At 40.5% G+C, this 15,517-nt stretch overlaps 1 protein-coding gene across 35 annotated transcripts in view; it reads right to left on the bottom strand.

The window, feature by feature from the left end:
• Positions 1 to 15,517, bottom strand: part of LPP (LIM domain containing preferred translocation partner in lipoma) — a 655,397-nt gene that overhangs the window by 509,006 nt on the left and 130,874 nt on the right. The window contains exon 1 of one of the 35 annotated variants that reach the window (XM_057306893.1): positions 5,729 to 5,783. The exons of the other annotated variants lie outside the window; for them this stretch is intronic. The gene's annotated coding sequence lies outside the window, so the exon portion shown is untranslated. Of the gene's footprint in view, positions 1 to 5,728; positions 5,784 to 15,517 lie in introns of those variants that run through there. 35 annotated transcript variants of the gene reach the window in all.

Genomic DNA, 15,517 nt, shown 5'->3' with positions numbered 1-15,517 from the left:
TCACCTCCCAGTAAGTGAACAAAGCAAAACATTTGGTGGAGACAGAGAGACAAGTTTTACAATAGACATCAAGATACACAGATTCCCACAGGCAGACCCCACCCACCCAATATTGCCAATGATTTTCCTCAATCTTAAATCCCACGATCAAGAGATTGCGGGACACCACTGTTAGCAAATGTGTGTGTACGTGAAGATGAAGAGAACCAAACAAGACCAACGATCACCACCAACAAAATGGCAACTTAGCCACTCCACCCACTGGGAAGCTACTTTTGGTCTGTGGATATGGAAGATTCTGTTCCCTCATCAAATGATAAAGAGCTCTCCCTCCATCACTCTTCATATTTCTTCCTTCATGACAGGAGAAGGGGTGCTTCTATCTGACTAGTAAATGGCTGGCATCCATGACACCATATTAATCAAGGGAAGGATCATCTCCAGAAGTCATTAGGAGGGATATAGGCGAGGTCCACCTCTCACTTCCTCCTGCTTTCCTTAGTGTTCCCCTTTCTGCTGGAGATTTGATTTCTAAAGCAGGCCCTGATGCCTGTGCTGTTCACTGGGTAAGAATACACTAAGCCAGCATTGTAGCTCAGGTCTCCCCTCAGGGAGGCCCCAGGGTTAACACAGAAGGACAGACTGGCAAACCCAAACGCAGGCCTCGGGTCAACACCACATTTCCTAATTGAGCTGTGGGTGCTGCCTGCTTTGAGAGGGTTGGCCCTCCGTTGCAATGAAGCTAGTAGTTTGAAGACCAGTCAGCGATTGTCAGCACTAATTTGCAAGAGTGTCAGAGTGTTAATAGTCTCAGACAAATGGTCGTTAGTTAAAACCTAACAAAACAAAACTGATCACCAGGAAGGTGAACATCTCTGTAACAGGTCATCTCAGGTTAATATCATGTACTTCCTGATAGGAATCCAGAAGAAGGGCGCTTCGCCTGTATGGTGATCTTCCCCAGAATCCACAACCCCACTCTAATCATGAGAAAACATCAGATAAACTCAAACTGGGGGACATTCTACAAAATACCAGCCCAGTACACTTAGAAAGTATCAAGGTCATGAAAAACGAGAAAAGGTTGAGCAACAGTTACAGATAGGAAACCAAAAGGACACAATGAATACATGCAGAGAAGTATCCTGAACTGGACCATGGAAGAGACAAAGGGCATTAATGGAGAAACTGGAGAAATTCTAATGCACCTGCAGTTTAATTCACTTCATCGTACCAACCATAATCTCTTGGCTTTGACAGGTGTATTTGCTTATGTAGGATACTACTATTCGGGAAGCTAGGGGAAGGCACACAGGGACTCTGTTACCAGTTACTATCGCTAGTGACTATTTTTGTAACTCACCAACAGCAACATGGTAAACATTACCTGGGATGAATACCCTAAGGCTGCTTCCAGCCAAACCAAAACTCTGTCAGGAAAAAAGAGCTGACAACACTGAACAACAAGAAAAGACATTACATAAAATGACTTCTCGCTTTGTATTGTTCTTATAATAAATTAAAAAGTAGTTCAAATGCATTTGATTAGTTAAAAGGTTCACTGGAAGCTAGGAATTAGCGAATTAAAGATATTTTTTAAATTATAAATAAAGGAATAGAATGAGAAAGGCCAACTTTGCCAAAAAAGAAATTATAATTGAAAAATTCACGTTTTTGCTAATTTAAAAAATTTTTATTTTATATTCGGACCAGCAATAGCTAGAGAATCATCTCCCCAAATCACGGTTGGAAGTCTCAGATATTATATTGGCTCTACGTTACTGAAAAGGAAAAAAAGGGGGCTTCTTCTCCATCTGTGCTGAGAAGAAAAAAAGTTCAGCCGACACATTCAGAGGGTTTTCAGAGATTCAGTGTGTCCAGACCTTTTAGTTCCCGTCCCATGTGTCAGTGAAACTATATAACCTAGCCTGGGAAAAATTATTTTCAAAAAAATCAAGATACTTTTTTTCCTCCCCAAATTCCTAAGTCAAGTTTTTCTTCAACTCAATTTACTTGATTCAGCAAACCAATCAAAGATCAAAAAATAAGAAAAATTAAATTCTATTATCTTGCATAGATAGATATGTGGGTGGGTAGGTGGATGGATGGATGGATGGATGGATGGATGGATGGATGGACAGACAGACAGACGGACAAGCAAGAATAAAAGCTAAAGTTATCTGAGCCCAGTTTACAAGCTGAAGTCCTCTGTCTGCTAAAGGAAAAGGTCCTTTAAAAACATTTTACTCCTTCCTGAGCCCTCAATGCTATAACAAAAATACGAACATATTCGCCGAGTATTTTTTCTCATCCTACTTTTAGAAAAATGTTTGCCCTTCAACAAAGGTAGTGCAGGTTATAGAAGCCAAGACATGGGCATCAACATTTTTTGGATGAGGAAACAGCGAACCAGAAAGAGAAACAGAATTACCCAACTTGGCTCTTTCTTATCAGAACCCCTCTTAAATTCCTTAAATATTCCTTCAGACATTCAGACTTTACATTAAAAAGCAGGGCCAAAAACAACTAAAAAAAAAAAAAAAAGGCAAGTACTGTGAACCAAGTACCCTGCTAAATAACAGAATGCAGAGACAAAAAATGCAAGGTTCTTCCTGGCCCTAGAGAGCTTTGAACTGCTTCCCTCTTTCTCGGAGGGCATCTGGTAGGCTTTCTTGGACACGGCCCTTCTGTGAGGACCCGGGTGCCCCTGCAGCCTCTCTATCTGCACACTTCTGACCCCCTACACTCCAGATACACAGGGTCCAAAGCCAGTGCCAGCATTTTTCTGATGCTCTTGTCACTGCTACGCCATGACCGCACTGTCACACTACCAGACTCTAGCCTCCAACTCTCCCACCTCTAATTTTGGCTCTTACTTCTCCATTGAGATTCCCAGTTCCTGGGATCCTCCCTTTTCCCCTGTGTCCCATCCCCTCATGGCAGCATTTTTCCTGGTTCGAGGTAGAGCCCATATACAATAACATTTCAGGCACGATTCTGGTCCTTTATCGGAACTACTTCCCAGCTCTCACACCTACACTGTTTGACTGCAGTATACTCCATAAAACCCTAAGAAGCTAAGATGCCAACAGTGCAAAAGATCTTGAATAACAACCCTCTCAATTTAAAGGGTGAAGTTAATTAAGCATTTCCTTATTCATGACCTCTTTCGACTCCCAGAACTCTAGTAAATTAGACACGACAGAACTGGATGCCCATTGAACAGAAGAGGAAGGAAAGGTGCAAAGAAGGGAAGTAATCTCTACCAAGGGTTCACAGGAAATTTGGGGTACTGCCACAACCTGAATCCAAATCTCCTCACATCTAGCCCAGGATGCCTTCCATCACCCCATGCACCCGAGGCTCTAGGATCCCATGCCCAAAAAATGACACACCACTAATGGTGAGGACCAATCTTTACCCTGCACCAGAATTAAACTAGTATTTTTACTTGACTTCGAAAGGGGGAAATTAAAAAAAAAAAAAAAAAAAAAAAACTAAAAAAAGTTCTCCAACTGATTCTGGTAGAGACGATTAGCAGAAATATCTTGCAAAGAACGTGGGTGTCCTGGAAGACTCATCGCCGTCATCATTATAATTTCTAATCATGCTGCGTGGGCAGGTGTCCGTGTAGCAGAAACACCATTGGCACCCAGATTAGCAGTTTCATCGGGAGACTAGAAACTAAGTCTGCAATTCTTAGACCTCAAAGTCTGAATCACAGCTTTCCCCTCGGGGATCAGCAAATATGCAGTCTGTGCCTTAGCAAGGACTGTTGGGCCTGCCGCGGGAGGTAATCAAACACCAGGTCCATCCAAAAACACACTGTGAAGCAAGGTACGGGAAGCTTCCTGGGCGCCTGGAAATACCACAAGATTCAGAAACAGAAGGCCGGAGTTGTAGTCCCACATGATGGCTCCAATTCACTGAGTAACTTTGAATGAATCATTTGCCTTCTTTGCATTTTTTGTTTTCGTTCTCATCTGAAAATTGAGAGTTTTTGAACTATTGGTTTTCAAATGAGACATGGGATAAGATCAGGAAGGAAGGCAGCCAGCAGCACGGTTTTGGGCTTCCCCTGGCTCTACACCCTCCCCGCCAACAGCAGCACATCTGTTTTAATCATTTTACTTCTACAGTTGGGCTTTGCAGCTTCAACAAAAGCCAAACCCACAAAAATCATGGGCATGATGTCTGCTAACCCATAAGCTCTTAACATTCTGATTCTACTCAGATACGTTTTCTCCCAGGCTAATCTTTACAGAGATCTTTTTACCTAGTTTTACTTGATTGGGGGAAATTGTATTGGTAGACTTTAAAAATAAAGACACTGATCACGTACTCCGAAAATGTAGTGTGAAGCGTGTCAGTATTTTCTTATGCCTCCACATGGGCAGATACCTAGAGAGAATGGCCAAAGACAGCAGAGCAGAACTAGAGCATTAGGAGGCAACACACCACAAATCTCGTAATTATTCCACGGGGATTTATCTATTCCTACAAAACCAGTCCTTGAGCACCTGCTACGTGATAGGCATTATGGTAGCGTCGAAGTGAACAGACGCAGTCCCTGTCGCCAAGAGGCTTATTCTGATTGGATCTGGCCTTTTTTTATTGACATTAATAAAAAAGCAGAAATGAAAACAGGTGAATTAAGAGTCAAGCTTCAAACAATTAGAAACACAACAAAATAAACCTGGGCAAAGCAGAAGAACCACATTATTGACAATTTTAAAGAGAAAATGAAGAATGGTAGAGCCCATAAATAAGTGAAAGAGCTGTCTTCTAAATAAATAACAAACCTGAGTTAAACTAATCAAAAGAGGCATAGAGAAATAAAGCACAAAACCACAAAACTTTCAGTAATAACATGGAAATAACCCTAAACACAAAGGAAATGAAAATAATTGTATGAAATTATTGAACTCCATGCAAATCACGAAATAGGTGACTTTCCTAAAATACAATTAACAAAAGTAACCACAGAAGAGATATAAAAGCAAATTAGTCTAATTAGTACAGGAGAAATATAAAAAGTTGTCAAAAAGGAAACACCTCCACCCCTCCCAAAAAGGCACCAAGTCAAGGCAGTTTCACAGGGGAATTCTATCACATATTTAAGGAACAGATCATATAAGTGGTATTCAAACTATTTCAAAAAGAAACAAAGGAAAAGAAAGGCCTCCAAATTATTTTATGGTGATTTAAGCATAACTTTTATACTGGAATCTGGCAATGCAAATAAAGACATGTACCCACCCACGCAATTTTCAAATAATCTCACTTAGGAAAATTGATGCAAAAAGCGTTAATAAATTATTAATCTCTAGATTCCAACAACACTAAAAATATAACACACAAACTATGACTAAGTGGATATTATTCCAGGAACACTAGCATGATTTCATGTTTGAAAAATGTATTTATATATTTCACCAAATTATGGAACAAAAGATAAAAATCTAAGACATTTTCTCAGCAAACAGAAAGGGAGACAACACATGATGATTTCCATAGCTCCTAAAAGGTATTAAACATTTAACAACCAGTCTCATTTTAAAAATAAAAGAACACTCTCAGAAGAGGGATGGATACTTTTTTAACACAATATATTTCCCAAACAAAGCCGAAATTACAATTAATGGGGAACACTGTAAATATAAGCATTCCCATTAAAGTCAGGAAAAAGAGAAAGACATTCAACATAACACTGCTAATTAATACTTACTTTTCTAGAGGGAGCAGATAATACAATCAGCAAAATCTGTAAGAGTAATAAAAACTAGAAAGAAAAAGGTAAAATACGGTCATTGTCAGATTATATGATTACTGAACTAGGAACTCAAAGAAAGTCACCTAAAACTTATTCAAATAATGGAGAATTCAGCAAAGGGACTGGCAGAAAACTGACATACTGATATCAAGAGGCTACGTACACACACATATACAATCAGATGACATAACAATGCCATTAGCTAGAGAAAGCAAAAAATACCGAGGAAAATAAACTTATAAAAAATATGCACAGTCTACAAGAGGAAAACTTTAAGTGCTCCTGGTAACATAAAACAAGACTTCAACAAACGGAAAGGCAGTGTTCTAAGAAAGAGAAGTAACATGTTTACAATGCATAACGTAAATGAATAGTTTAGAGCAAGCCCCATGAAAATATCACCAGGATATTATTTTCAGAACTGAACAAGTGCATTCCAAAGTTCATGGGGAAACAAAGCACTAAAAGACAGAAAAATTTAGAAAAAGAGGAACTAATGAGATTGGAGTAGGCTCACCAGATAACAAAGCACATTACACAGGTGCAGTAATTGAAAGCACCAGGTGAAAATGGTGCATGAAGTGACACATGAGTGGAACAGAAGGTCCCCAAAATGATACGAATTCCTAAGTATTAAATATTTAAGTAATTAAGGATCAAGAAATTTAATATATAATAAAGGTGGCTTTTCCAATCAGTGTGGAAAAGATGGACTACTCAATAAATAGTATTTGGATGGGTGGATCGAGAAAATATCAAAGTGGGAGGCACCTGGGTGGCTCAGTTGGTTAAGCATCCAACTCTTGATTTCAGCTCAGGCCATGATCTCAGGGTCCTAAGATCGAGCCCCTGCATCGGGCTCTGCACTGAGCACGGAGCCTGCTTGGGATTCTCTCCTCTCCCTCCACCCCTCCCTGTTCGTACTCTCTCTCTCTCTCAAACAAATAAATAAAATATTTTTTAAAAAAGAAAATATCAAAGTAGATCCCTACCTTACATCTTTTACCAAAATACAATTTCAGTGAATCTATGATGACAGAGATAAAGAGAGAGACAGAGGGTAGAAGAAAAAAACCATCAAATGAAAAACAAGTAAATTAAAGATATTTTTTTAAATAACCAAAGTGGAGAAGGCATTTCTAAGTGTTATACAAAACCCCAACACTATAAAACCAAAAGATTGAAGTGAGTATATAATTTTTAAAAAATTTTATATGCAGTTAAAAAGACAAGTGCAAAATCGTGGGGTGTTGAAACTCCTATCACACACCAAGGACTAATTTTTTTAACTGTAAAAAAATAAGCAAAAGTCCAACACTCCAATAGAAAAGGAGGCAAAGGAGAATTCACAAAAACAAAGAAAAAATGGTTATAGCCTATTTAAAATGATGTTAAAAGTCACTAACAGCAATAGAAATGCTAATTAAAACTACAAGATACCAGACATAAGATACTGATACAGAAATGATCATCTAGCTTTAGGATGATATGAAAAAAGCAAGATGCAAAATAATACGTGCAGTGTGCTCCCCTTTGTCTAAATATTCTATAAGCACAGAAATATAAAGGAATGTAAATACATATATATATTTGTTTATACCCAGCTTATTTCCAGAAGGAGATACAAGGAACCGATAACAGTGTTGGCCTCTGGGTAAGAAAAATAGACAGAATGAGACCCTGATAGGAGAAATATTTATTTTTCGTTATACCTCTGTTTTGTGACTTTTTAATTTTGCACTCTATTTTTGTGTTGCTTATTCAGTTATTTTTTACTTTTCTTTAAAGAAAGATTGGTCAACAATGCACCAATGAGAACATCGAATGCAGGGAAAGGGAGCCAGTTAGATAGACTGTCTGCAACCTTCCAGCTCTGCAATTTACGATGGCCTATCAGAACGAGGATGACAAAGGCATTGGGGCTTGAAGTCTAATGCAGCTACTTAAAAGCCTTGACTTTGGGGAAGTTCTTTATTCTCACAGTGTCTCAGTTTCCACAGCTGTAAAACAGAAAGCTAAAATTTACATCTCAACAAGTTGCTGTCAAAATTAAGTCTGGTAACGTATATCAAGGACCTAATCCAAGGCCTGGCAAGGAATATACGTTCAAAATAATAGTAACTCTAGTGCCATTCTGCTCAACCACATACATTAAACCCAATACCCACCCTGCCCTCTGGCCTCTGCTTCCCGTCTCATTGCCAGAATACTCCAAGTCCCCATAAAGCAAGAGAAATAATGACCAATCCTAAACATCAGTCAGGAGAAGAACAAGAAAACATGTATCTAAACTCCCACATTGTGCTAAGGAACGAGCAGAGGATAGCTGTAGTTGGGGAACTGGTGAAAGAGATGAAAACTCAAGTCTATTGACCTCCATTATAGACTTTCCACCACAAAATTTCACGTGCTGGCAAGGAATGGGCCTCTTTCCTCAAGGCCAATGGCCCCTCGTTTTTCAAGGTTACCTTGTTTCCCCTCCAAGAGCTCCATGTTCACTCTAAGAGCACATCACTCCACTGGGCACCCCAGCCTCACTCCCTTGTGAGCATGGAGAGTTCCAGCAACCACAAGGCCTCATCTTCAGATTCTCAAACACACATCAGAGGACAAAAAGCACCCTGCTGTGTAACAAAAGGCCAACTTTCTTAGTCTTCCAAGAAGGGGGAGGATCCCTTGAATGAAGTACTCCATCCTGACAGAACAAAATGTGGCCCCTCTTTCTAGAACCTGATGACTTCACAATGGATGGAGAACGTGCATCCTGAGAGCACTGGGTTTTCTTCGCGGTGATGGTGGCGCTGAGGTTTTTGGGTGTTTATTTTGTTTTATTTTTCTTTCTTTCTGTGTTTGGTCTTTGAGAAAGATTCTATTATGGTGGCTATCAATTCTCATTTAAAGAAATAAGGACAATGGTATTAATAATGAAACAAAAGTACTTTTTACTCTCTGTGGTCTGCAAGTAGTTTCACATTTCACTCCGATAGAACTCCGTGTTTTACTAATGTGAAAGTGTGTGGTTTTGGCAATAGCAAAGTTCTTCTAATATTCAACTTTCTGTTGTTTCTTACTTACCATTTACAGTAAATGAATCCCAACTTTTTCCCCGTTGTCAAAATCAGCCCATCTTTAAAACAACCGGGCCACCTCAAACACAGTACTTTTCATGAATATCCCACAGGCATGAGCCTGTTTAGATCCTGTTTAGATCCAGATTAAACAATCTCCACCATGAAACCAAAATGCCCAAGCTTTGTCTTTGGACTCCACAGGACAGAACTGTTCTGGAGAAACACTGAAGAAAGCCCAGTCCTGCCTTTGCTTGTCTCCCCTTTTCCCCAGAGTCCTCTCAACCTTCATTTTGGGCTAAACTGGGACAGAGAAATCAGGGCTGGTCAGTCAGGAGAAGAGCCACCACTGTCACAGTTTCCTTCATCATCATCCTTACTTTGGTAACTTACTTTGGAACTTCTTGAGAAGATCCTTCACAGGTGCTTAACCATTCTATCCAGCCTGGTAAATAGGGATGCCAAAGTTACTCTCTTCCACTACATCTAGAAGAAACTTAGGTTCAAAAAAGGCAAGTGAATGGCCCAGGAGCCTCCTGAAATAAATGGCAAGATCAGGTTCTCCATCTAAGTTTTCTTATTCTAGAGCAAGGGCTCTTCCCACTCTCTGCGTTGCCTGAGAAGAATCGCCTGGAGTTCCCCTCAACTCTCTGTACATCGCTGACTTTTAGTTGCTTCTTCATGACACATTATGACTCCACCAAGAAGGCCGTCCATCAGCTTATACTTGGGGGCACACTGTGTATGCAGGGGTCGGTTTTGACTGCTCGGTGCTTGGGCCATACCAGTGCTTAGGTATCTCCACGATGACTAGCGACCATCGACTGTCAGATGTGTCACAGGCAACCTGTTACTAGTCATTGCTAAAGTCCTAAAGTTCCAAACGAAGTGTTTTTAGTTAGAAACCACCACTCTTTCAGGTTTATCCCTATGATATTGTCACTCACACTTCCATGTACCTCCTTCAGTGGGAGATGAAGAGGCAGCGTTACGGATGGGTCTACAGTTATTCCATTTAACCTGTGCCTGCCTTCCCTTGGTCCCAGCCCACGGGGTGCTGTTGGACAAACGTAATCCACGGTCACAGTCTTTGATGAGGAAAGGCTGAGGACTACTGCTGTAGATAAGGAGAGCAGAGTGCCTTACAGCAGTTGGCTTGCCTAGAAAGAGAAGATAGTATCTGAATTCCCTACTGACTGAGTAAACCTCCAACACCAGTCCTGAATTTGTCCTACGGCCTGACGTTTGGATAATAAAACTCAGAATGCCCTGCTTGCAGTCCCTAGCTGCCTCACTAAAAAAGTTTGCCCAAAGTAACATGGGTGCATTTGCTATTACTCAATGTACACACACCCACACCCACACCCACACCCACCCCCTCACACACACACACACCTCAGAGCACAGAACAGATCCAGTCTAGTACTGCAGATGACTAAAAATATTCCACACTTCATTCGGTACAGGTCAGGACAATTTATCCTATCAGTGTCTAAGAGATAAACACAGTCTTACAAGTTTTAATGATGTTAGCGTGACCATCACTGTTATCAACTTACCACACAGGACTCATATCTCATTGTTTGCCTCCCTCACTAGATTGTAAACTCTCTGCAGTGAAGGACTAAGTCTTCGGTCAAATAAATATTTAATGAGCACCTACTACGGGTCAGGCACTAATCTAGCTGGTGGAAGTACAGCAAAGAATGAGAAAAGACTCAATGTCTGCACTCCTGGAGCCTACAAAGGCAGAACATTCACGAACAGGTAAATGAACACATAATTTCCTGACAGCAATAAATACTTAAAAGAAAAATAAAATAGGGTATAGGAGACAGGGAGTGCTTAATGCGGGGAGAGGTGTTGTTATTGACATGACTTCTACTTCTAACCATTGATTTGGAGCTTTTAAAAGAATACCTATGCCTGATCTCACCCCCAGACATTCTAATTTAATTAGTTTGGTGGTGGGCTTGAGCAACAATGTTTTTAAGGGTATTCCTGTGATTCTAACATACCATCAGGGTGGAGAACCACTGGTATGCTTAGTTGTGAAGGTAAACAGGCCCCGGCTTAAAGCCCACCTGTTATGTACCATCTGTGTGATCTCAGGAAAGATACTTAATCTGAGTCTTGGTGTCCCTATCTGTAAAAATAGGGTAATAATAGCAATGCACACCTTTTTGGGTTGTAAGAATGAAACGATACATGGTAATATCTATGGCAGAGCGCCTAGCACCTGGAGAGGACTCAGTTGGCGTTGGCCGTGAAGCACTGTTATCTGTATCAATTAAAAATACGCACAGGGGCTGCATAGTAGGGGGCTGCAGGTCCAGTCTGGTCCTTCGCTGAGTGTTGTTTGCCATGTACAGTGTGGACTTTTAAAGAGCTTTACTGTTGCTTTTAAGAGCCAAAGCTGAGGTTACTGAGTGAGATCACAAATTGCATTTCTCTCCCTACACGACGAAGTATCTCTCATAGTATTTTTTTAAAAATTTCAATGAGTTGTCAACAATTAAAAACATAAAGCTCTCATGTAAAAATCTGGCAATGTGGGACACCTGGGTGGCTCAGTCGGTTAAGCGTCTGCCTTCGGCTCGGGTCATGATCCCAAGGGTCCTGGGCTGGAGCCCTGCATTGGGCTCCCTGCTCAGCGGGGAGTCTTGCTTCTCCCTCTTCCTCTGCCCCTCCCACCCCCGCTCATGCACTCTCTCTCTCAAATAAATAAAATCTTTTTGAAAATATCTGGCAATACATTCCCACAGCCAGTAACTGATGAGCACCAGTCAGCCGCCACCTTTATCAGAGAGAGTTATCCACGTCCCCCACCACACCCTAGAGCTCTTGCCGAAACGCACACTGACTGCGGCCAGGACCAGTCGCATTTCAGTCGCACATTTGCGCTGTTATCTTCTCTACAGTAAGGAGGAGAAAAAATGTTACCTGAACCCAAGACTCCTAAGTGGGAAAAGGAAAGCTAGCTGAAAGGGCTTCGTGTTTCAAGAAGTCACGGGAAGTACTTGCCTGTGGGAGTCAAGGCTACTTCTGTGTATTAACTATGCAAATACTGTGTGTCTGTGTCAAAACCATAAACCTTGCATGTCGCCTGTTCACTCTTTCACATCACTTATCTAGCCCTGTAGGCAGAGAACCTACTGTGTCCCAGGCACTGAAACAGGAGCTCGGCAAACATCAGCTCCGTAATCTCACAACTTTGAGAGGTACTTTCCATTATCACCATTTTCAAAGATGAGGAAACTGAACCTAGGAAAGAATAAGCAATGGTCCTGGGGCATATAAATAATAAATGGCAAAGTTAGCTATGGAACCAGAACTGTCTGACGTCAAAGCCGACACTTCTTCCACCCGGGAACTATTTAAATGTAATTTAACTATTGAGGAGAACAACAACCAGATGGGACAAATCTGGAGAGAACACCATCACTTTAGAACAGTACATCTCTCTCTCTCTCTCTCTCTCTCTCTCTCTCTCTGGCCAATGTACTCGCAGTTCATGCCACTAACAGTGAAGACCTTCCCAAGAAATTTCTGGCTACTATGTCTTTCAGGCGTTGAGAAACCTGCAGATTACACAAGGAAACCTGGTCCTCTCTTTCTTTTGTCCCATGTAAAGATTGTTCGACTTTGAAATCTGTAGTCAAACAGATCACAAAAAGAAAACCGTGTTACTGTGTGTGTGTGTGTGTGTGTGTGTGTGTGTGTGTGTTGTTAAGGAAGATCAAAACCAGTGACTGGATGGAAGGATGAAGACACATTCAGGTTGATCTCAGTGTCTCTTTGCTGAAGCCTCCCTCGTTTCACCTTGTCAGAATTAACTTGCCCGAGATTCTAAAACGGGTTCCGTGTATACACCTTAGATCAGTACATCACATCATTTTTATGTGTTATGTGTCAACATCCCACCAAATTAGAATTCTCTGAAAAAGACAACTATCTTTTATTCACTTTCATGTACCTGCCCCAATCCAGCCCCACCACCAATGTTAAGCACAAAACATGGCACATAGTCAGATGCAAAAATAAGACAACACGTGAAGATAAGATTGACCATTTTCTAACCACATTTAAATTAATGCCTATTTAGTATTAGCACCTATAAAGCAAGGTTTTGTGGGGATGCAGAAATTAATCTTTCTAAACTTCAATTCAAGATGCGCACCATCTACTGGAAGAGAAAAATGTACATCCGTAACCATAACGCAGAAAAAATTAAAATTAAATCTTCTAAGAGATACAAACAAAAAAAGTTTTGGCAGTTGAGAGAAATGTGCAAGATATGAAAATTCTCAGAATTTTGCTCTAATCTATATTTTAAGTGGTCAATTAAAATATATCTAACCAAATAAATATGCAATTTCTTTCTCTGATAATTTACTGACATTTCATTTTTGAAGTTGCTGACATTTAAGTATCAAAAGAGCTGTTAAAAAAGGTCTCAGCCATAATGGGGAATTCAACTTCTTTTTTTCTTTTAAAGGAAGCTTAAGGGAAAGTAGCTCAGTATTTCAGCAATTCTAGAAGAGCTTGACTTTTCTGACAATATAAGTGCAAAGAAACTTGAGTCAAAACACACAAGAAAGAAAAAGATGCTCAAGATATTTCAAGTCTACAATTATTTGCTGAACACATGCTAAGTGCCAGGAAATATGTTAAGCTCTCCAAGGAAACAGAGCTCAGTCTTTATTTGGGGTAACAGTGGGGTACTGGTCCAGGAGAAAACATTAGGATATAACTTTATGATAAGCAGCATAGAAGAGGTGTGGGCAAAAGGCTATGAGATTCAAGGGGGAGAGAAATTATGTAAATTAGGAATTCTATTGATAAATGTGGCATAGCACTATGAAAAGAAAACTAAATTGAGTAACTTGGCATTTGCATTATAATCCCGGTTTTGCCAATAATTTGGTGACAGAACTTGAGCAAGTCACTGCCTACATTTCAGACTTCAGTTCCCCCCATCATTAAAAAGGAGACATACGGCCCTCCCAATGGTCACATTCTACAAATCTGGGTATTAAATTAAATAACCTTCTGAACTAGAATTATGGCAAGAGAAAGCAAGTTTTCTACTGTGTTGTTTGAATCCACTTGCCCCCTTAGATATGAGTCAACCAAGAGTTTCAAAAGCAGTAAGTCTAGCAGCTTTTCGTATTTTAAGTGAGTGACTAAATTCTATGTTGTTTCACCCTAAAGCCTGAAGTACAAGATCAGTAGGGGACATATGAAGGCAGGCAGATAAGTGGGATGGATTTCCATCAGGGCTCCCCTCCATTCCATGGCATAGAAGGTACAGGGCAATTCTAGGTCCAGTTGCCATCAGGCAGTACTGATTCAGTTGGCAGGAAAAGTAAGAATTTTATTGCCCATCAGAAATGACCCCAGGTGCGCCTGGGTGGCACAGCGGTTAAGCGTCTGCCTTCGGCTCAGGGCGTGATCCCGGCGTTCTGGGATCGAGCCCCACATCAGGCTCTTCTGCTATGAGCCTGCTTCTTCCTCTCCCACTCCCCCTGCTTGTGTTCCCTCTCTCGCTGGCCGTCTCTATCTCTGTCGAATAAATAAATAAAATCTTAAAAAAAAAAAAAAGAAAGAAAGAAATGACCCCAGTATACCTTTCCAATGTCATCTTCCACTCTTAATTCCTTTCAAATCTTTATTAACAAGTCTTGGTCAAACTTGCCTTACCAAATCAGAATCTCTCAGGAGGGTGCTAGAAATCTGTATTATTCATAGCAAGTGATTACAATGATCAGGCAAGTCAGGGAAATCCTATTACAGAACATTCAAGCTACTCATTCTTCACCACAAATGCCCCGCTTCTTGTCCCTTTTGTGTGTTTCTTGTGTTTCTACCACTTGCCACGTGCTTCTCCCATCTCCGGCTGGTGAGACACATTTCTCTATCCTTCAGATCCCAGTTAAAATGCTACCCAATTCCACTACCCAGAACACTCTCATGAATGTATTTCTTACTTCCTCTATTGCACAATGAGCTCTTAGAGATCGGAGATGGGGTGTGAGCCATTCATTCACTCATTCTTTCATTTAACAAATATTTATAAAGCATCTACCAAAAGCCAGGCACTACTCTAGGCACTGGTGACATAGCACCGAACAAGACAAAGTTCCCTATTTTCATGGACATTCTGGCAAAGGCATTGGCAAACTGTGGCCCACAGACCAAATCTGGCTCACTGTATGTTTTTGTCAAATTTTTTTGAAACATAGCCACACTCAATTATTTACATATTGCCTATGACAGAGTTCAGTATTTTACTCTTTATACTGTAATATTTATATTTACTTTATATTGTCAGATAGCAGAATGAGTAGCTACAACAGAGACCATATGGACCTAAATATTTAGGCTAAAATATTTACCATCTGTCCCTTTACAGAAAAGTTTGCTGACCCCTGTTCTAGTATATCCTTCCCACATAGCACTGTGCCTGGTTGACAGTAGGCAATTAATAGTTGCTTAGAGAATAAAATAAAGGTGAAAAGTGAGAATAAGATCATAGAAGGCAGGTCCTAAGGCAGAACCTCTTTCATCCAGTCGCCATCTTCCGCCTTCATTACACAACACGAATTTTCATCCGGGATAGAATGATATGAGCGATGCTACAGTTCAGCATGATTAGAAAGGGAAGGGGGCAAGC

Source organism: Ursus arctos, unplaced genomic scaffold (genome assembly GCF_023065955.2).
Source record: "Ursus arctos isolate Adak ecotype North America unplaced genomic scaffold, UrsArc2.0 scaffold_4, whole genome shotgun sequence".
NCBI classification, from domain to species: Eukaryota; Metazoa; Chordata; class Mammalia; order Carnivora; family Ursidae; genus Ursus; species Ursus arctos.
This window is presented reverse-complemented; position numbering and strand designations above follow the sequence as displayed.